Source organism: Bicyclus anynana, chromosome 4 (genome assembly GCF_947172395.1).
Source record: "Bicyclus anynana chromosome 4, ilBicAnyn1.1, whole genome shotgun sequence".
Lineage (NCBI taxonomy): Eukaryota > Metazoa > Arthropoda > Insecta > Lepidoptera > Nymphalidae > Bicyclus > Bicyclus anynana.
This window is the reverse complement of record NC_069086.1, coordinates 10,134,048-10,151,469: the sequence shown is the minus strand read 5'-3', so window position 1 is coordinate 10,151,469 and position 17,422 is coordinate 10,134,048. Positions and strand designations below refer to the sequence as shown.

At 33.6% G+C, this 17,422-nt stretch overlaps 1 protein-coding gene across 1 annotated transcript in view; it reads right to left on the bottom strand.

Moving 5' to 3' along the window:
• LOC112043312 (uncharacterized) overlaps nucleotides 1–11,488 on the bottom strand; it is an 86,088-nt gene extending 74,600 nt beyond the window's left edge. Inside the window, exon 1 of the mRNA XM_024078653.2 lies at nucleotides 11,036–11,488. The gene's annotated coding sequence lies outside the window, so the exon portion shown is untranslated. The remainder of the gene's footprint in view (nucleotides 1–11,035) is intronic.
• Nucleotides 11,489–17,422: the final 5,934 nt, after the last annotated feature.

Genomic DNA, 17,422 nt, shown 5'->3' with positions numbered 1-17,422 from the left:
ATAAAGAAGTAAAGTTCGTGTGGTTGTAGGAGGTAATCTCTGGATCTACTGGACCAATTTGGAAAATTGTTTTACCAATAGAAAGCTACGTTATTTGCGAGTGTCATAGGCTATGTTTGATCCCCATATTCACACGGGAACGGGAACTACGTAAATGAAAGCGCCGAGCGTCATATGGCGGAATTTCTGCGTCTTTTAGAAATTTTGTATTATCTCCGAAACTATTTAAGTAATTAACATACTGTAAAGGGCAAATCTTATCTCCATAATATCCTTGTGATTATAAAATAATTTATTTTAATAAGGATTAAAGTTTAGTTGTATAAATAATGACGTAAACCTAAGTATATAAAATTAATCATTTTTAAAACACAAAAGGTACTATATCTGCTAATATATAGAAGATAGATATATGGTGTCGCGGACTTTTTTGTAGAACTTTTAAAGATCCATAAAGTCTCCATACATTAATTTCAATTTTACACAATAGTTAAGGCAGCGCATGCAAATAAGTCTGTTTAAGAGGATTTTCAGTCCGACCAGTATGACAAACACTGTGATAACTCGGCTAATATATATGATATCAATATAAAATATAGCCTATAGCACTCCCCGATAATGTAACATTCTACTGGTGAAAGAATTTTTAAAATCGGACCAGTAGTTCCGAAGATTACCCCATTTAAAAAATGTGACAAACTTACAAACTTACAAACTTTACCTCTTTATAATATTAGTATAGATAAGTACATTCTCGTTAAACACGAACATCTTAATATCTGTTTTCACAGCAAATTCCTCATTTCTACTTGAAATCAGCAGTAGTATTGCTATAATAAATAAATGCACATAAAGACATTCGGATATTAAACCTACGAATTTCACCAGCAGAAAGAAAAGAGGACGGAAACAATTTGAGCAAGTGAACATTTTTAGAGGAAGTAAGAAGTGGATCATGTTTCCTATGAAAAAAGTTAAAGACAGGATATCATAAAAACGATTTGCTTCACCATCGACTGTCAAAGTGTCATTACTAGTTATTTTAATTAGTAATTAGTCATTTCTGGTTAATGAAATCGAATTCTATTACTTTATTAAAATAAAGTTTTACGAAAAGCTTAAGTTATAATATTCGCCACGAAGTTTTATGTTAAATATTAAAATATAGATTGAGTTTTGAAACTAGTCTGCCAAATTACCAATTCATATAAATTTAATTTATAGGCTCACTATTTTAAACACGTAGATACCCGCGACTACGTCCGCATGGAATTCCGTTTTTAAATAAATATTTTCTTTACTATATTACTAGAATTTGCTTATAATATTTAATATTTAATCGAAACAGCATGAAAATCCGTTTGCCCATGTTTTAGTTCAGTTATAATTCGAAGAATACGAACAAGAATTTTAACACAGACAAAATATTATAAAAATGTGTGCAGACTCTGTCACGGATATAATACACGTATACAGACACTCTGATCCTAATTTCTTATTTTAGTATATCAAAATCAAATGATTACGCATATTTTTCTTAATGTTATTTATGGATCGCGAAATATTTATAATATGATTTAGAGGTTGAAGTTCTTGGTTCTAATACAAGTATGTCGATAAATCAGACGACCGGGTCACTATTTAAAACTATCAAAATATATTATACTATATTTCTACTCTCGAACGAGTAGGTATGTAGTATGTACATGTTCTAATTTTTAACTTGGAAATCTAAGAAAAACCCAATTTAAAAGGTTTTAAAGGTTTAAAAGGTAATATTATTTAGTTAAATTTCTTGAGTACACTTACATGATTATTAAATTGAACATAAATGTAGAACTATCTAATTAACATTATTGAAACATTAGAACGGAATCAAAGTAGCGCCATCCCTTTTTATCTCTTGCTTCACGTAAAGTATGCACTATTATTAGACCTATTATTTACTTTAGCTGAGGATTTGTATTCAACAGTTTTAGCATCAATTTTCTCCAAGGGCTAGAGGTTATAAGCATTGTTCCTACAAGGACGGACATTTTCTACGCAGGAGTGCGCCACGCTCCGTCGAGCACCAGCCTTCCGCTTAGCGCTAAGGGTCAAGGCGGTCGGTCATTTCACTCCAATTGATCTATTACCAATTATACTTTTTAGATTTCGCTAAAAAGTTTTACTCACTGGAAAATTTTCTGTTCATTTGAAAAACTGAGATCAATGATTCAACGAGGCAACGATTTTATTCTTGGATTTGTAACGATGGATGCGGTAATCTGAATGGGTGCATTGAAGTCCCACATGATTTATTAGATTTCGTTATACTATATTATACTGTATAATTCAACTTTAGGTAAATATTTCACTATATTATATTTCAAGAATATCTTGTGACTATATAATGTAGGATAAGAAATAGAAATTTGATATTTTTATGATGCTATAAACATTATTTATCATCCAGAAGCTAGTATTATGTCTGCTATCGACATTACTAATAGATAAAAAATGATTAAACGGGAAGTTCACATGAAAAACTAGTAGCAATTTAATTCTACATCAAGTTATCATAAGCTAGATATAATGTATTTTATTGCAACTTTAACAACTCTTTCACATTGGCGTTTCAAAACATAGACGTTTGTTGATCGTGTGTACAAGGAAAACATCGTGATGTCGCGATGCTAAGGCAGCCTAAAAACTGCATAGCAACTATGTAAAGTTACAGCTCTGTGTTGTGTATTTTCATGGCAACTTCGTTGTATTTTTAATTAAAATTGTGACGGATAAGTACATTTTAGCATCCTATAAACATGAAGTTAAAATTGGAATGAGACGTATTTTGTATTGACGAGCCATTTAGGCTCGTCAATGAATGTAAAATACAAAAACCGGAATTGGAATCACGGCTGATTAGTGACTTTAAACGACGCTATGTTAGCATGGTGATCAGACTTTACGCTGCGCTAGTGTCATAGCGTTTAACTAGCGGCTACGATGATGATACGCTAGTGTGAAGGGGCTGTAAGAATATCAATGAGGTGAGGACCGTGGGACAGCATGAAGCCTTTGTGTAAAGTTACGTAAACTTTAGGCCCTACTAGGGCTGTAAATCGAAAAAAAAATGTATTTTCTATATCATACTCATTTCCACTTACAATACAAAAATCGTTAATATTTTAACCGTTCATATGCAATCATGATATTATGAATAAGTTAGGGTACATTTTACTTTAAAATAATTAAATTAATTATTAAAAGCCAGGTGTATTTTATTTGTATATACCATAATGTTTGTAAAATAAAACGCATTGTTTGTGTCTATATCTAGATAAGATTTGATTTAAATTTCCAAATTAAGTATTTTCATGTGCTGCTAGATTCTGATTCAAACAGGATCTAGTTTAATTTAATTCAAAATTCATATACACATAGATAAATCAGAGTTGTAAAAAATTGGAATTGAAATAATTCTAAATAAGATATTTTACTATTAATTTTGTAATAAGCCATTAGCCACTTAATGAATGATTAGATATAATCGTATGTAAATAATTATTTCGCTCTCTTAAAGTAAACGAAAAGCCTATTCTAGGAGCAAGTACAGCAATAGCAAGTCTCGAAGATCGAATCTCATTTATCGTAAAAATAAATATTACCATACTACGAGAATATAGGCACATATTATGTATAAACGTAATAGAAATCTGTCTGGCAACCTTAGACCGCCGCATCGGCTCATGCTCGTAAGGTAATAGATATTATTGCACAGCATGAACAATGCAAACTACGCCCTGCACCGCGCCCGCCGACTTTAATGGCATCTTTCTACGCCATAGGCAAATTCTTGGTAATGCTGAAATGCACAATACTGCGTGTTAGATAACAAGCCGTGTCTCACGATTGATTCTGTGGTTTTCATTTGGTTTCAACTTATTGGTTCATGCAACCCTTACTCCCTTATTAGTAGGTAATTTAAACCTTAAACGTAATTCGGCAATTAAAAAAAAAATACTGTACAGTAAAATACTGTAAATTCCTCATTATAAAATTAATAATTATTATTATTAAAATCTAAAATAAGAAAGTAACATATATAGGTAAACACTTATACATAACTAGCGGACGCCCGCGACTTCGTCCAAATGGAATTCAGTTTTTCACAAATCCCGCGGGAAACATGGATTTTTCCGGGATGAAAAGTTAGTATGTGTTAATCCAGAGAAAAATCTGTTTCCATTCCAAATTTGAGCCAAATCGTTTTGTTAGCCGCAGCGCAAAGGAGGAACAAACATACACACTTACACACACTTTCACACAAACTTTCGCCTTTTATTAGTGTGATATTAGTATTGCAAATATTGCCGAAACAAATTAATATAATAAAAATAATTACTCAAGCAGTCGGTTACGCCGATGACGTTGACACTACTGTTTCTGAGTCTGACTCTAGAATATATTATGAGTAAGCTAAATATGAACTAGCTCATAAAAGACTATAATGTGATACAATGCCAAAAGAGTTTGTTTCTTTTCTGAATTTCTGCAACACCACGATTTAAAAACCTCCACCTATTCCTTTGTCTATAACTATTTATGACTGATTATTACAGTTCTACTTTAGAGTAGTCAATATATATAATATTATATTATTATTTTACTATAAACATAAACAGTACGTATTTCAACATAAATTGTATATTCAGTACAAATAAAGGAAAACCTCAAAATTAGCTTTGTGTTTAAAGTAGGAATAGAAACAATAGTCTTACGGGTCAGATGGTCAGACGCGATCTTTGTTTTCATGAAATGATCTAGCAAGCCTTCTACTGTTGACTTGCAGAGGCTATCTCGTATTATTTAAATAACAATATCAACCTTGTTTAATTTTACCACTACAAAACATTAAATTTACTTCTAGTAGTCGATTTAAATAGAGGCTTTATATATGTACTCCACAGATTTTGTACAACGAAATATAACATTATCAATCTGTCAGTAATTAGGTTTAGTATTATATTAAATGTACCTAAAAATGAATATGCAGTTAAAATGTATTTTTAAATTAATTGGAGTCTATAAGCAGTGTTTATTAGAGATTCATGGTACTCAGATTTCTTGTCTGTCGTCACAGATTAATAGGCTATTAATAGGTTATCCATTGTTGGTAGTTTGATCTATATCTCAATCTAAACTACCTCAATATTACCTACCAAATCCGTTTCAAATTTAATGAAAAAAGAGGTTCATTCAATGCGTATTTTTAGATAATATCTAGAAAGTAATTTCAAAAGAAGCTCAGAATAGCTGCAAGTAATTTCTGTCTCCTATCGTGGATAGAGATATCATTTATAGGACAATCGCGTCTTCTGTTTATATAGTACGTACCTAGGTGCTCTTTATTCAAACTTTTAAGCTTATTTATCACAAATAAAATTTTGATTAATTATACAGCAGTGTAGCCTTAAAGAAAAGTTTCTGTATTTGTATGTTATATAGACAGTCTCGTAATTATCAATTTATAGAATATTATAATATTCGCTTCGCTTTTATTTTTTACGACTCACTGGGAAGTATGTACTCTAAAATCATATTATTCCCTGCCAATATCAAAAACCGGCCAAGTGAGTGTCGAGCCATGCACATTGTATTTGTAGAGTTCCGCAGATTAATATAGCACTTTAATGATTTTTGTAATGAACAAAAATACCGATACCGAAACCCCACTCCATGGGATAGACGATACAAAATTCATCCTCACTTTGCATGTAAGAAATGAGCCCCAAATTTTTTTAATTTCCTTTTTACCACTTTATAGACGAAATTAATATCTAGCCAAATTTCAGCTTTCTACTTTTAGAAGACTAAGTTATCTTACTAACAACTTTATCTTTTTAATTAACATCGGAATTAGTATGCAATTTTCGAGTTATAATTACGTTTTTGAAGTTGGTCCAATATTACTCTTTAAATAGCAATTGCTACTTAGTAGTTCAAGATTTCATTGTAATTTCATTATATGTCCTTTTATGTTTTTTTTTACGTATCTACAAACCATCTACAAACCATCTAGCCGGTTAGGCTACCCGCCGGCCGGTGGGGATACTTGACTCTAAAAAAATTAGCTCCTAAAAGTTTATATTTTACAAACGGATCCCTAAATCGAAAAATGTTGGTAGAAGACCCCTCATATCTTTCAAAGACAATCCAACGATATCCCACACTATGAAATAAACGAGTAAAAAAATTCATCCCCTCTTTACTTGTAGGGGAGGAGGTACCCTAAAAATATATTTTTCAAGATTTTATTGTACGACTTTGTAAACATTTTTAATGAACATATTCATGCTAATTTACAGCTTTTTTTGTAAAAGTCTCTGCGCTAAGCCGTGGACGGATTGACTGACAGACGGACACGGACAGGGACAGACTGACAGGACGTAACCCTAAAAATGGACAAAAACGGGCAAATCTTTTGAATGCGTTGAATTAAAAGTCTACTATTTTACAGCTTCAAGTATAGTCTTTCTAGACAGGTAAACAGACGGACAACAAAATTATAAAACCTAGTTTCTCTTTTTGAGGTATGTATTATCAATTAATTTTCCAAATTTTCTAATAATATTGCTGTATTAAATTAATATCCACAAAGATTTTCCCGAAAGCGGCCACGCTGGGGAATTGTTCAACCAGAGATTTACACTGAGATCACTGTGATTGAAAGTTATTACGAGAATTTTTCCTAGGTCCAGCTTTAGATGGTTATCTGCTAACAATGCTGATGGTGATTTGCTGTAAATAGTGGCTGTTTTAACCCCCTACGCATAAACAGGGGTATCATAAGTTTGACGTGTCTGTTTTTATGTCTGTGGCATCATAGCTCCCGAACGGATGAAGCAATTTTAATTTAGTTTTTTTGTAAGAAAGGTGACTCATGCGCGCGTGTTCTTAGATATGTTTGATGAAAATCGGTTGAGCCGTTTAAAATTTCTGGGCGTTGAAAGTGAGGAAGAATAACCGAATGTCTGCAAACATTCTCGAATGAGGTCTCAAATGAAAATGCACTGAAAGAGAATATTGATGACTTGATCGAGAGTGTAATTTATAATTTCAACCTTCGGGGGTTTTTCAAAATTTCCCATTTTATAGTTATTGCACTAAAATCGTTAGCTGCTGTTGATGTAGTAAATAAAATCAATTTACTACGGAAACCGGAGATAACTGACCTGTAGGCGGAGTACGTACTTGAGTGATTCCATGACTTTAAGTTAACTATTAACCGAGTAGCGAACTGTTGCATATTTATGCATTTTAATATGTTCCATGTCGGTCGCAAGCATTTTTATTATTATTACAGATACAATATTACACTGTACGTGGAAGTAATAAAGTAGTTAATGTGCGGGTAATTTATAACTACGCTGCGTCATCGGTCAACCGTTGTGTTAGTTGACATTCGCAGGAGAATTATGTGACTCTTTAAAATTAAAATATAAATAGCCCGATCAATATTTACCACCAAAAATATATCTAAAGTTACATTTCTTCAATAACAACTCATATTCTATAACAATTCATATTGAGCACGATCCTCCTCTCAGAATGAGAGGGAATGTGTCTTAGGCCACCACACTGGCCCAATGCGGTTTGGCAGACTTCACACACGTAGAGTATTAAGAAAATTCAGGTATGCAGATCTCCTTACAATGTTTTTTCTTCACCGTTTGAGACACGTGATATTGGATTACATAAATTTCCATTAAACTGAAAATCGTTAAATTCGTATTAGGTAAAATATAATATAAATGCATATGCATTATTATGCAAACATAATAAAACATAATATCATAACATACTATTCGTGACCAAAATATGGGAACAAAAGACATCAACGCGCACACATTTAGTAGAGCTATTTCTCATAATATTTTTTTCATAGTTATGTAGGGCTGTATATTCAATCACATTATTTTTCCTTTTTTTAGTAGGAAATTTGCAGCGGATTATCTAGTTTTTATAAAGTAAGGCGTAATCACTTGGCTACAAAAAAGTTTCTTTGTTAAGTCGATTTTCCGAATCCATTTAGTGTAAAAAATAATTATCGATTTAAAGGAGGCATGAATCATTTCCTTCAATTATTTTGTTGCAAGTATCATAATTAAGTAAGTACCTACTTACTTTTGTTACAACTAGTCTTTTGGATTTTTCGTTTTTTTCTACATTAGGTTATAAGACACCAGCCTTACAACTACATAATGAAGTAAATGACTATATTGTTCCATTCTCAGATATAAAGATAAAATTCAAGGAAATTAAATTTTATTTATTGAAAATTAAAAATTATTCCAAAAAAAATTGTGATTGTATTTGTAGGAAATAGTAGTCTGAGATGGATACGACGTCCTCGATCTCGTGTTGGCTTGTGCTGACGCTAGGTGGCGCGACTTGTTACCGTAAAAAGTAAGAAGTTAGAGAGGGGTAAAGGTCAGTTAGGAACGGCTTCCGATATAAGTCGCTCGTCGTATGGTCGGCTTCCGTATCCTTCTGGCGTTCGAGCCGTCTACTTTTCTTGTTGTGTAATTCTTTACACGTTACTTGGGATAGGCGGGGAGAGTGACTTGAGTGGAAAATAGAAGTGTTACTTAGTAATAATAAATACTTATTCTATGTAAAATTATTTGACACAATTGTAAAATGTGAGTTTAATTAAGTAAACTGCCAACTTTATCTGTGTAAAAAAACGAAAAATGTTAAAATTAACATAATATAATTTATTATGTATTATGTGCATAATAAAAGGTCAGCGTTTTCCTAGCTAAATAAACCCATTGTCCTCTTTTTATTCATTCACAACTTGTTTATTATTTTACTTCATGATAATCACAAACAGTAATAATAATGATTAATGATGCAGTCTATGACAAAAGCACGCTTACTTAGGGAACTTTGATAAACCTCTAAAAGCAGTGACATGCACAGTGGTCAATAGAGTAAGCATTAGTCGTACAAACAATAAAAAACAGAAAAGAAGTCGAAAGTTAGTATAGGTGCGTAGAAAAACATGAGACTTAAATTAAGTACGTTCTCTTAATATCTCATTTTTTTTAACATCGACGTGCTAATATACTGAATTACTTGCGCCGTGACGTCAGAATAATGTTCCACTATAAAGCTAAAATTAAACTTACGGCATCAACCCATATTCGGCTCACTGCTGAGCTCGAGTCTCCTCTCAGAATGAGAGGGGTTAGGCCAGTAGTCCACCACGCTGGCCCAATGCGGATTGGCAGACTTCACACACGCAGAGAGTTAAGATAATTCTCTGGTATGCAGGTTTCCTCACGATGTTTTCCTTCACCGATTGAGACACGTGATATTTAATTTCTTAAAATGCACACAACTGAAAAGTTGGAGGTGCATGCCCCGGACCGGATTCGAACCCACACCCTCCGGAATCGGAGGCAGAGGTCATATCCACTGGGCTATCACAGCGCAAATTAAACTTAAAAACTATAAAATTTAAAATTTGATTACATCGAAAATAGAATCCCCGATCCGCCGGCACAAAGCGATACAAGACTAAAAATAGATATAATTCTGTAAACCGTCCTTAAATAAATAAAATTAAGACATTAATTTATACAGAATATTGTCAAAGTAATACTAATATCCAAAACTCCTCAACCTATTTTAATATAACTATCGCCGTCAGATAGCTCATGTTAAAAGAAATTCCTAGTTAAGGTTCTATATCGAAGAAGTCGGCGTGCGCTAGTAAAATATAAAAATAATATTAGTCATACATTTATACTAATATTATAAATGCGAAAGTAAGTCTGTCTGTCTGTTACCTTTTCACGGCTAAATGGCTGAACCGATCAAGATGAATTTTGGTATAATGGTAAATGGGACCTTGGAGCAAAACATAGAGTACTTTTGACCCTAAAATGGGGTGAAATGAGAGTTGAAAGTTTGTATAAAAATTCCTTTATTTTTACAGTGTGACAGTGTTAAAAATTTGTTCATAACTCATAAAAATACGGATTATAATGTGATTCAAGAATTTAAAATTGAATAAATTATTTAACCAAAAGTGGTGATATAGGGGTTAAAAGTTTACATTGATTTCCACGCTGACAAAGTCGCGGGCGTCTGCTAGAATATTAATAAGTTAAATTAAACAGAAATAATACAGGTAGGCATGCGTTAGAATGTCAAAATCATTGCCAAAAACGCGGAAAGAACGAGGATTGCAAAACAAGCATTGCAACTTATTTAATAGCTACATAAAATTCCAATGTGTGGAGATAACAGCGAGCCACATGGCGTAAACTAGTTCTGCTTTTGTTCTAACGTGATTTTATCACACTTGGAAAATTATATCTATGATTTTAGTGTATCTATGGTTAATGTACGAATAATATTAGTTGATACACACAAAAGGTATGCACCCAAATAAATTTATGTAAAACTCTTGTAACACAAAAGCTCAATCAATAAAACTAAAAATAGTTTATCCAAATTTCATGTAAACGTAGTTGAAAACTAAAATAATTTCCTAAAGAATATGAAAGTGAAAATTGACAGAATAAAAGAAAATGTGTACGTAGAACTCAACAACTAGATCAGTAAAATTTTCCATACAGTCTCAATAGAAATCTTTACTTAATTCACTCTCACGCGCTTTAGATTATAATTTATAGTTTGTTTACCATTTTGCAAACGTATCTTGCTGTGAAATCAATTTCCTTAAAGAGAAAATTTTGGCTAAAAAACAATAAGTTACTTAAAGAAAATTGTTAGTTTGCTACGTCAGCAACTTAGGCTTCAACTGTACAAGTTTATTTGTCATTTCTTATTAGATTCTTTAAATTTATGAAATTAATAAATTTTTATGTTTTTTTATATATACCTACTTAATTATCATGCAGTGACATTAATATAGAGATTAGTCACGACTAACTTTAGTTGCGTTTAAAACGCAAATTTATGTAGAAATTCCAATGAAAACCATATTAAGTTGTTGTTTAAATGTGAAACTTACCTTCGTAGATACAAAGGCGATCCAATAAAGAACCAGAATTGGGATTAGCACTTCAGTGAAATAAGCACGAGTTGTAGCACTTCGTCTCTGATTTAGAGAACACGATATGTGGCGGTCAGTCCGGGAACACCCTCGGAGTACACAGTGCGTCACGTGGAGTCCCGGACGGGGCCAGGGCTGGCGATGCAGGGCCGGGCTACGGATGCCGGCGCGCGGGTTGAGCGTCCGGCCGCACGACGCGCCTTGCAACGGTAAACTGGCAGGCCGCCCGCCGCGCCAACACAGCCTCTCCCTCGCTCGTATGAGTGCCTCCAACCTCCCTCCAAACAAATAGTACCGTACGCCGCACTTCTGTCTTGGTAACTTTTATTATACTTTTATTAGTGTTGCCGCCTGCGCTTGTGTGTTCTATTACACTAACACAGGTACAGCGTCCGAAGTCGTGTAGGTGTCGGAGTTGGTAAAGTACCTACTCGTACCTATGCGTGCTTTGATCTTACGATTCGGTATGCACGGCCGAGCGGCCGCACGTAGCATCGAGGCTTTATTTCACTTCTATAATATCAACTCAATAATTTAAGTTTGATGTTTGTGCAACAGCACACGTCTCGCTGCACGGAGTACAACTAGGCCAGAACCGGTCTAGACTTAGATATAACTGCGCGTATATCACTATAACTTTTCAGCATTATTCTGTATCGCGCATTAAATTCCTCGTGCATTGTTTAATGTAACCTTTAGTCTAACAACCTTCACCTACCAAAATTAGATCACGTACACAGATATACCAATAAGGTCATGATTCATGATATAACATTCTGATGAACTGCTAAGTCTTTTCACTAACAGTTTATTGACAACTAAGGTTATACTATAGACCCAGATTTGCAAGTCATAGGTAATAGGACTATTGCAGTTTGGTCCATGTGAACGTAGGTATTAATCAAGAAAAATTCAAATCATAATTGATTTCAGGGTAGTTTGGGTAGACTGACCTAGGTATGGGATGGGACAGGTCAGTTTTTAAGACCGAAAGGTTACGCAAAATTACAGAAAATGAAGTAATATAAATTTTCCGTGCCAGTAAATGACATAGCCTAATGAAGAGGGCTAGATTAACGAATGTTATTTATGAACGATGGAACAAAGTATATATTATATTGTTCCAGATCTAGTTTAATTTATCTTTGAAAACCGCATGAGGGTCAGCTAAGAAGTTTCGGAGGTTAACACGAAACATCAGACGGCGAAAATTTCTAAAAACATACATGTTTCTCTTACTCTTCATTTTTTTTACTCTTTAGTTTTAGTTACATACCCTCTCTTGATAGTATATATTCCATTATACTTTGTAATAGTGTAGGTATCAACTGTACAACTGCACCAAAGAAGTTGTCAGTACATTACGGAGAATGCGGATAAAAAAATACTTATTCTAGGTTACGTGACAATTTATTAAATATCTGATATCTCGTTTATTTTGAAGATTTTATACATTTAACTAGCTGACTTGTTTTGCCTTATAAATTACTATTTCCCGCTCTCGTGAGTATACGGGAATAAAATACAGCCTCACAACAACGTGGCAGTATAGAAGATCCAGAGATTTTCCCCTAGCTTTATCTATTTATAAATAATTAGTATAGATTTCCAGGGATAAAGAAATTTTGGGGTGTACCAATTATTAACAATTATTATTATTATTCATACCTATGATTATCACTTAGATTCTCAGTCCTACCCGAAATACACACAAACCTTCTTAAAATCGATTAAGCCGTTTCCGAGGAGTTTGCTAACAAACACTGCTACACGAAAATTTTATATGTTCCAAAGATTAACCATTACCTACTCTTTTAGGTATCGCCACTAACTTTATTACGTACCTACGTGCTGCATAGTAGGTTATAAGTAGAGTCCGAACGAAACTAGTTTTCTGGCCGAAACGGAAACCGAAACCGATATTCAGCCGTGGCTTCAGCTTCGGCCGAAACCGAAACTGAAACTCACGTAGTCTAGTATGAAATTTCTTAAAATACTGAAGTTTGGTGCGTAACGTGGTTACATATTTGTTTGTTTGTCAGGTATTTGCCAGTTTAGTTTGTATATATGTTTAATATGTTTTTCAAATGAAGTTCTTATAGCAAAATTTTTATGAGTTATTAATTTAATTTTTAATTAATTAATAAATTAATTAATAATCAAATCACTAATTCTTTCTGTTTCATTAAATACTAAGGATTAGTAGTAGTAGGTAGTAGTTAGGATAGGTATTTTGAAATCTTATTAATTAATACTTTGTTTTGTATTTGTACTTAGAAAAATAAATAAAATTCAGTCCCATCAAAACATAAACTCTAAAGAATGTTTGTGTCGGGCGATAACGCACTGACTAAGTTTTGTTGCTACATACAGAGCTATTCGAACGACGACGACGAAGGAAAAAGGCGGACCAGCGTACGCCAAATCGCTGCCGCGACATACGAAGTTAGGCGAGCGTACACGACTTTTTCTGAAATCTGTTGAAAGTTTCAGCCGATTTTGGCCGAAACCGAAACTGCCGCCGAAACTTGAAACCGAAACCGAACTTTCGGTCGGACACTAGTTAGTACCTATAATTGAAATAAATTAATACCTATTACTAAATACTTTAATACATAGATAGTGACACATCTAAAAGTTATCATTAAATAAGTTACATTAATCAGTTTTAAAATAAGTAGGTAGGTATTTCTTTTTTGCATGCATGGGAGGGTACTTTTACCAGAAATAACATAATTGAATCTTAATTTCTATTTCCTATTTATTATTTTTGTTTTGTGAGTGTATAATTTTAGTATTGTATAAATAATTATGTATTAATATTTCAAGTAAAAATATTAATGTTTTTTTTTTGTAAATAGATCACCCCTAACCCTTTGTATCAAATATTCCAGAAGCTTTTAAATAAATAACGTAGCGTGTCTGTCTCTGCAACTGTAACAGGGCACATTCTGTACAATGAAGATATGATGAAAATTTTAAAAAGGAGTTGAAAATTTTTTAATATTTGAATTGTCCATGTAAAATGATTATTGGACTTTATCATTTAGAAAACATGCGAATTGCATTTAATCGATAGCCAATAATAATGTTATTCAAGTTTTTTCAAAATTCTTTAAGATATTGTTTTAAGTTATATTTTTGTAAAATGATTATTTAGTTGACTATTTATTATATGTAAAACATGTGATGATATAGAAAGAAGAAAGAAGACATGAAACAGGTGAAATTGGGGTTGAAAATTTACATTGATTTCCACGCGGTCAATGTCGCGAGCTAATATAAATTAAATTGTAGAACATAACTGCAAATATAAAATGTAACCTGATCTATCAACAAGTACCTAGCTCAAACCACTGAATGTATTTAGCTAAAATTTGATATGCAGATAGTTAGTTATGACTCTATTATCATATCAAAATTTTCCAAAATTCTTGCCCTAAAAGGAGTCCCCACGGTATAATACCCAAATTCGCACGGACAAAGTCACGGACGTCAGTTAGTCCTACCGCGAAAGTTTGTATGGATGTTTGTTACTCTTTAACGCCGCAATTACTGAACTGATTTGTCTGAAATTAGTAATAGATTTTACTCTGGATTAACACATAGGGTACTTTGTATTTTGACGGTACGTTTTTGCTGCTATAGGATGGTAACTAGCCACGGCCGAATATTCCCACCAGCCAATCTTTGTAAAGGTTTTTGTATGAAATTTGATGTGATCGAGATAACTCTTAGCTCGTATATACTATGAATACTCGTAAGTAAGACTCTACTAATGACTTTCACATTCAGCTATCTAGAAATTTTGTGACTTCCAGTTACTTGTTTGACCTAACTATCCATCTAGAGAGTCGGTCAATGAGTATTCATTCCTCTAAAGATGTTCATCGGTCATGAGGTCAAATAGGTATGGCCCAAACTTTAAGTCCGGTCTGACATAATGACATTGCTACACGCCGAATTGAGCATCTGTTAAAATGAAATTATGAATGAAATTTTTGGCATCCCCACTTTATATGTAGGAGAGGTACCTACCCTAAAAAAATATTTTTTAAGATTTTATTTTGCTACTATAGTTCACATTTTTAATGTACATACTCATTCTAATATACAGCTTTTTTAACCGACTTCAAAAAAAAGGAGGAGGTTTCTCAATTCGACCGTATATATTTTAATTGCATAATAGTCTATGCGCTAACCCGCGGACAGACGGACGGACGGACCGACGGACATGGCGAAACTATAAGGATTCCTTGTATACCACGGAACTCTAAAATTGGTCCAAAGCTGGTTACAAGACAACTTTATAAGCATATTCTATTTATGGTTATATTTATTTTTATTTGATGATGATTTATCATCAGATTTATCTTTCTCTCGCGGATCTGGATAAGGCTGCACGCATATTTCTCAGAATACTTTAGCCTGCGTGCTCTTTTGAATGCTCTACATACCGAATTTCTTTTGTTATTGCTGGCCGCATTCTGATCGACTTTTTTGTTAAAGACTTACTTATAGGTATTGCTTGATCAGTAAATACAATATTATACCTTTTTTAATATATTTATTTTACCTATTTACTAACAATCACCTGTGACTTCGTTCGAGTGGAAACACTAAAAAGGTTATAGAAAATCAACCGTAACCGTAAAATAAATATGTAACTACTGTCGCAGTATACTTCGGATTTGTAATATTAGTACCTCATACATGAAATTAATCTTTAGTATTAAATTCTATTTAATTTAATTTATTTAATAATTTTAGATCCGCAGACGAACCAAAGTCACTGACATAGCGAGTCGCGAAGCTGAAGTCTCTTTCAGAGCGCTTTAATTTGAGACCCCAGTAGAATATATTTGCAGACATTCAGTTATTCTTCCCCACTTCCACCCTCCACAATTTTTAAACGGCTCAACCGATTTTCATCAAACATGTCTAAGAATACTCGAGCAAATCAATTTGCGCGAGTATTCTTATACATGTAGTATTCTTAGGCATGTTTTTAAAAACTAAATTAAAAACGCTTCATCCGTTCGGGAGTTATGGTGCCACAGACAGACTGACAGACAGACAGACACGTCAAACCCCTCTTTTTGCGTTGGGGTTTAAAATACGAATAAAGTAAAAACTTGATTGAGGGATCCTTTATATCTATGTCAGACAAAACCAAGTCAATGATGATGTATTTATTTTACAAATGGTATTACGAAGCCACGGAAGTCCACCCGTTTATTTATATAGATAGAAGCTTAGTCATTCCACTTTCCGTGCCGGTAAATGCTATTATGAATAGAATATCAGAAAGCCATTATACCTAATGAATATAATTTCCAGTCAAATAAAGTAATAAATCATTCGCACATCATTCGTAAAAATGTTCTGTAACGCTACCTTATTTCTTTTATTGATACATTTTGTAGCAGAGCGAAGTTTAAAAAGAAAGTTGGTAGTTGTTGTAACATAAACGTTCGTACACATTAGTGAATTCGCCGCATTAAGTGCTTTATGTTCTGTGGCCGCAGCCCGCAAGAATGTCAGTACGGGTCTTTATATGCATACCAAATAAAAAAGTTGCGTGATGAAATACGCGAGAAACAGTGTGGAAAACTATAATAAAAGTTATTTTACCAAGATAACACCGTCGCGCATAAGTCCAAAATTGCGGTAGTATGTATCGAAGATGCTGGCTTTTGAATTAATAGAGCACCCACCGTCTTCATCGTACCTCGCTCCTAGTGTTTTTATCTCTTTCCGCGGCTAAAGGAGCACCGCAGACTCAGAGGTCAGAAGACTGACGCAGTGGTCGCTGCTGTGGTGGGTAATCAGGACAAAGACAAATATGCCAAATTTTGAGTAGAAAATTTTTCAATATTTCTATCTGACTTTCTTCTCCGAAGACGATACGGTCCGCTAAGGTTTTTTTTAATAGGTATTGGATCATAATCATCATCATCATAACAGCCGATTGACGTGCAGGACATAGGTCTTCTGCAGGGACTTCCAAAAATCACGATCCTGAGCTGTCCGCTTCCAGCGAATACCCACGATTCGCCCGATGTCGTCAGCCCACCTGGTGGGGATCAACCAACACTGCACTGCAACTAGTGCGGGGCCGCCATTACAGCACAATAATCAATCAAATCAACAGGTTAACCAATGCATCTTATAATACCTACCAAATAAAAAAAGTAAATAGGTAATACTATTTCTCGATATTGGTCGAAAAAATGTAAAGCGTTACTTTAAAAACCTACGAAAATTAGAAATTAATTATGATAGACCCACAACCTCAAAGTAGCGCAATTCTACATCCAAAGTGGACGTGAATTCATCTTTTAT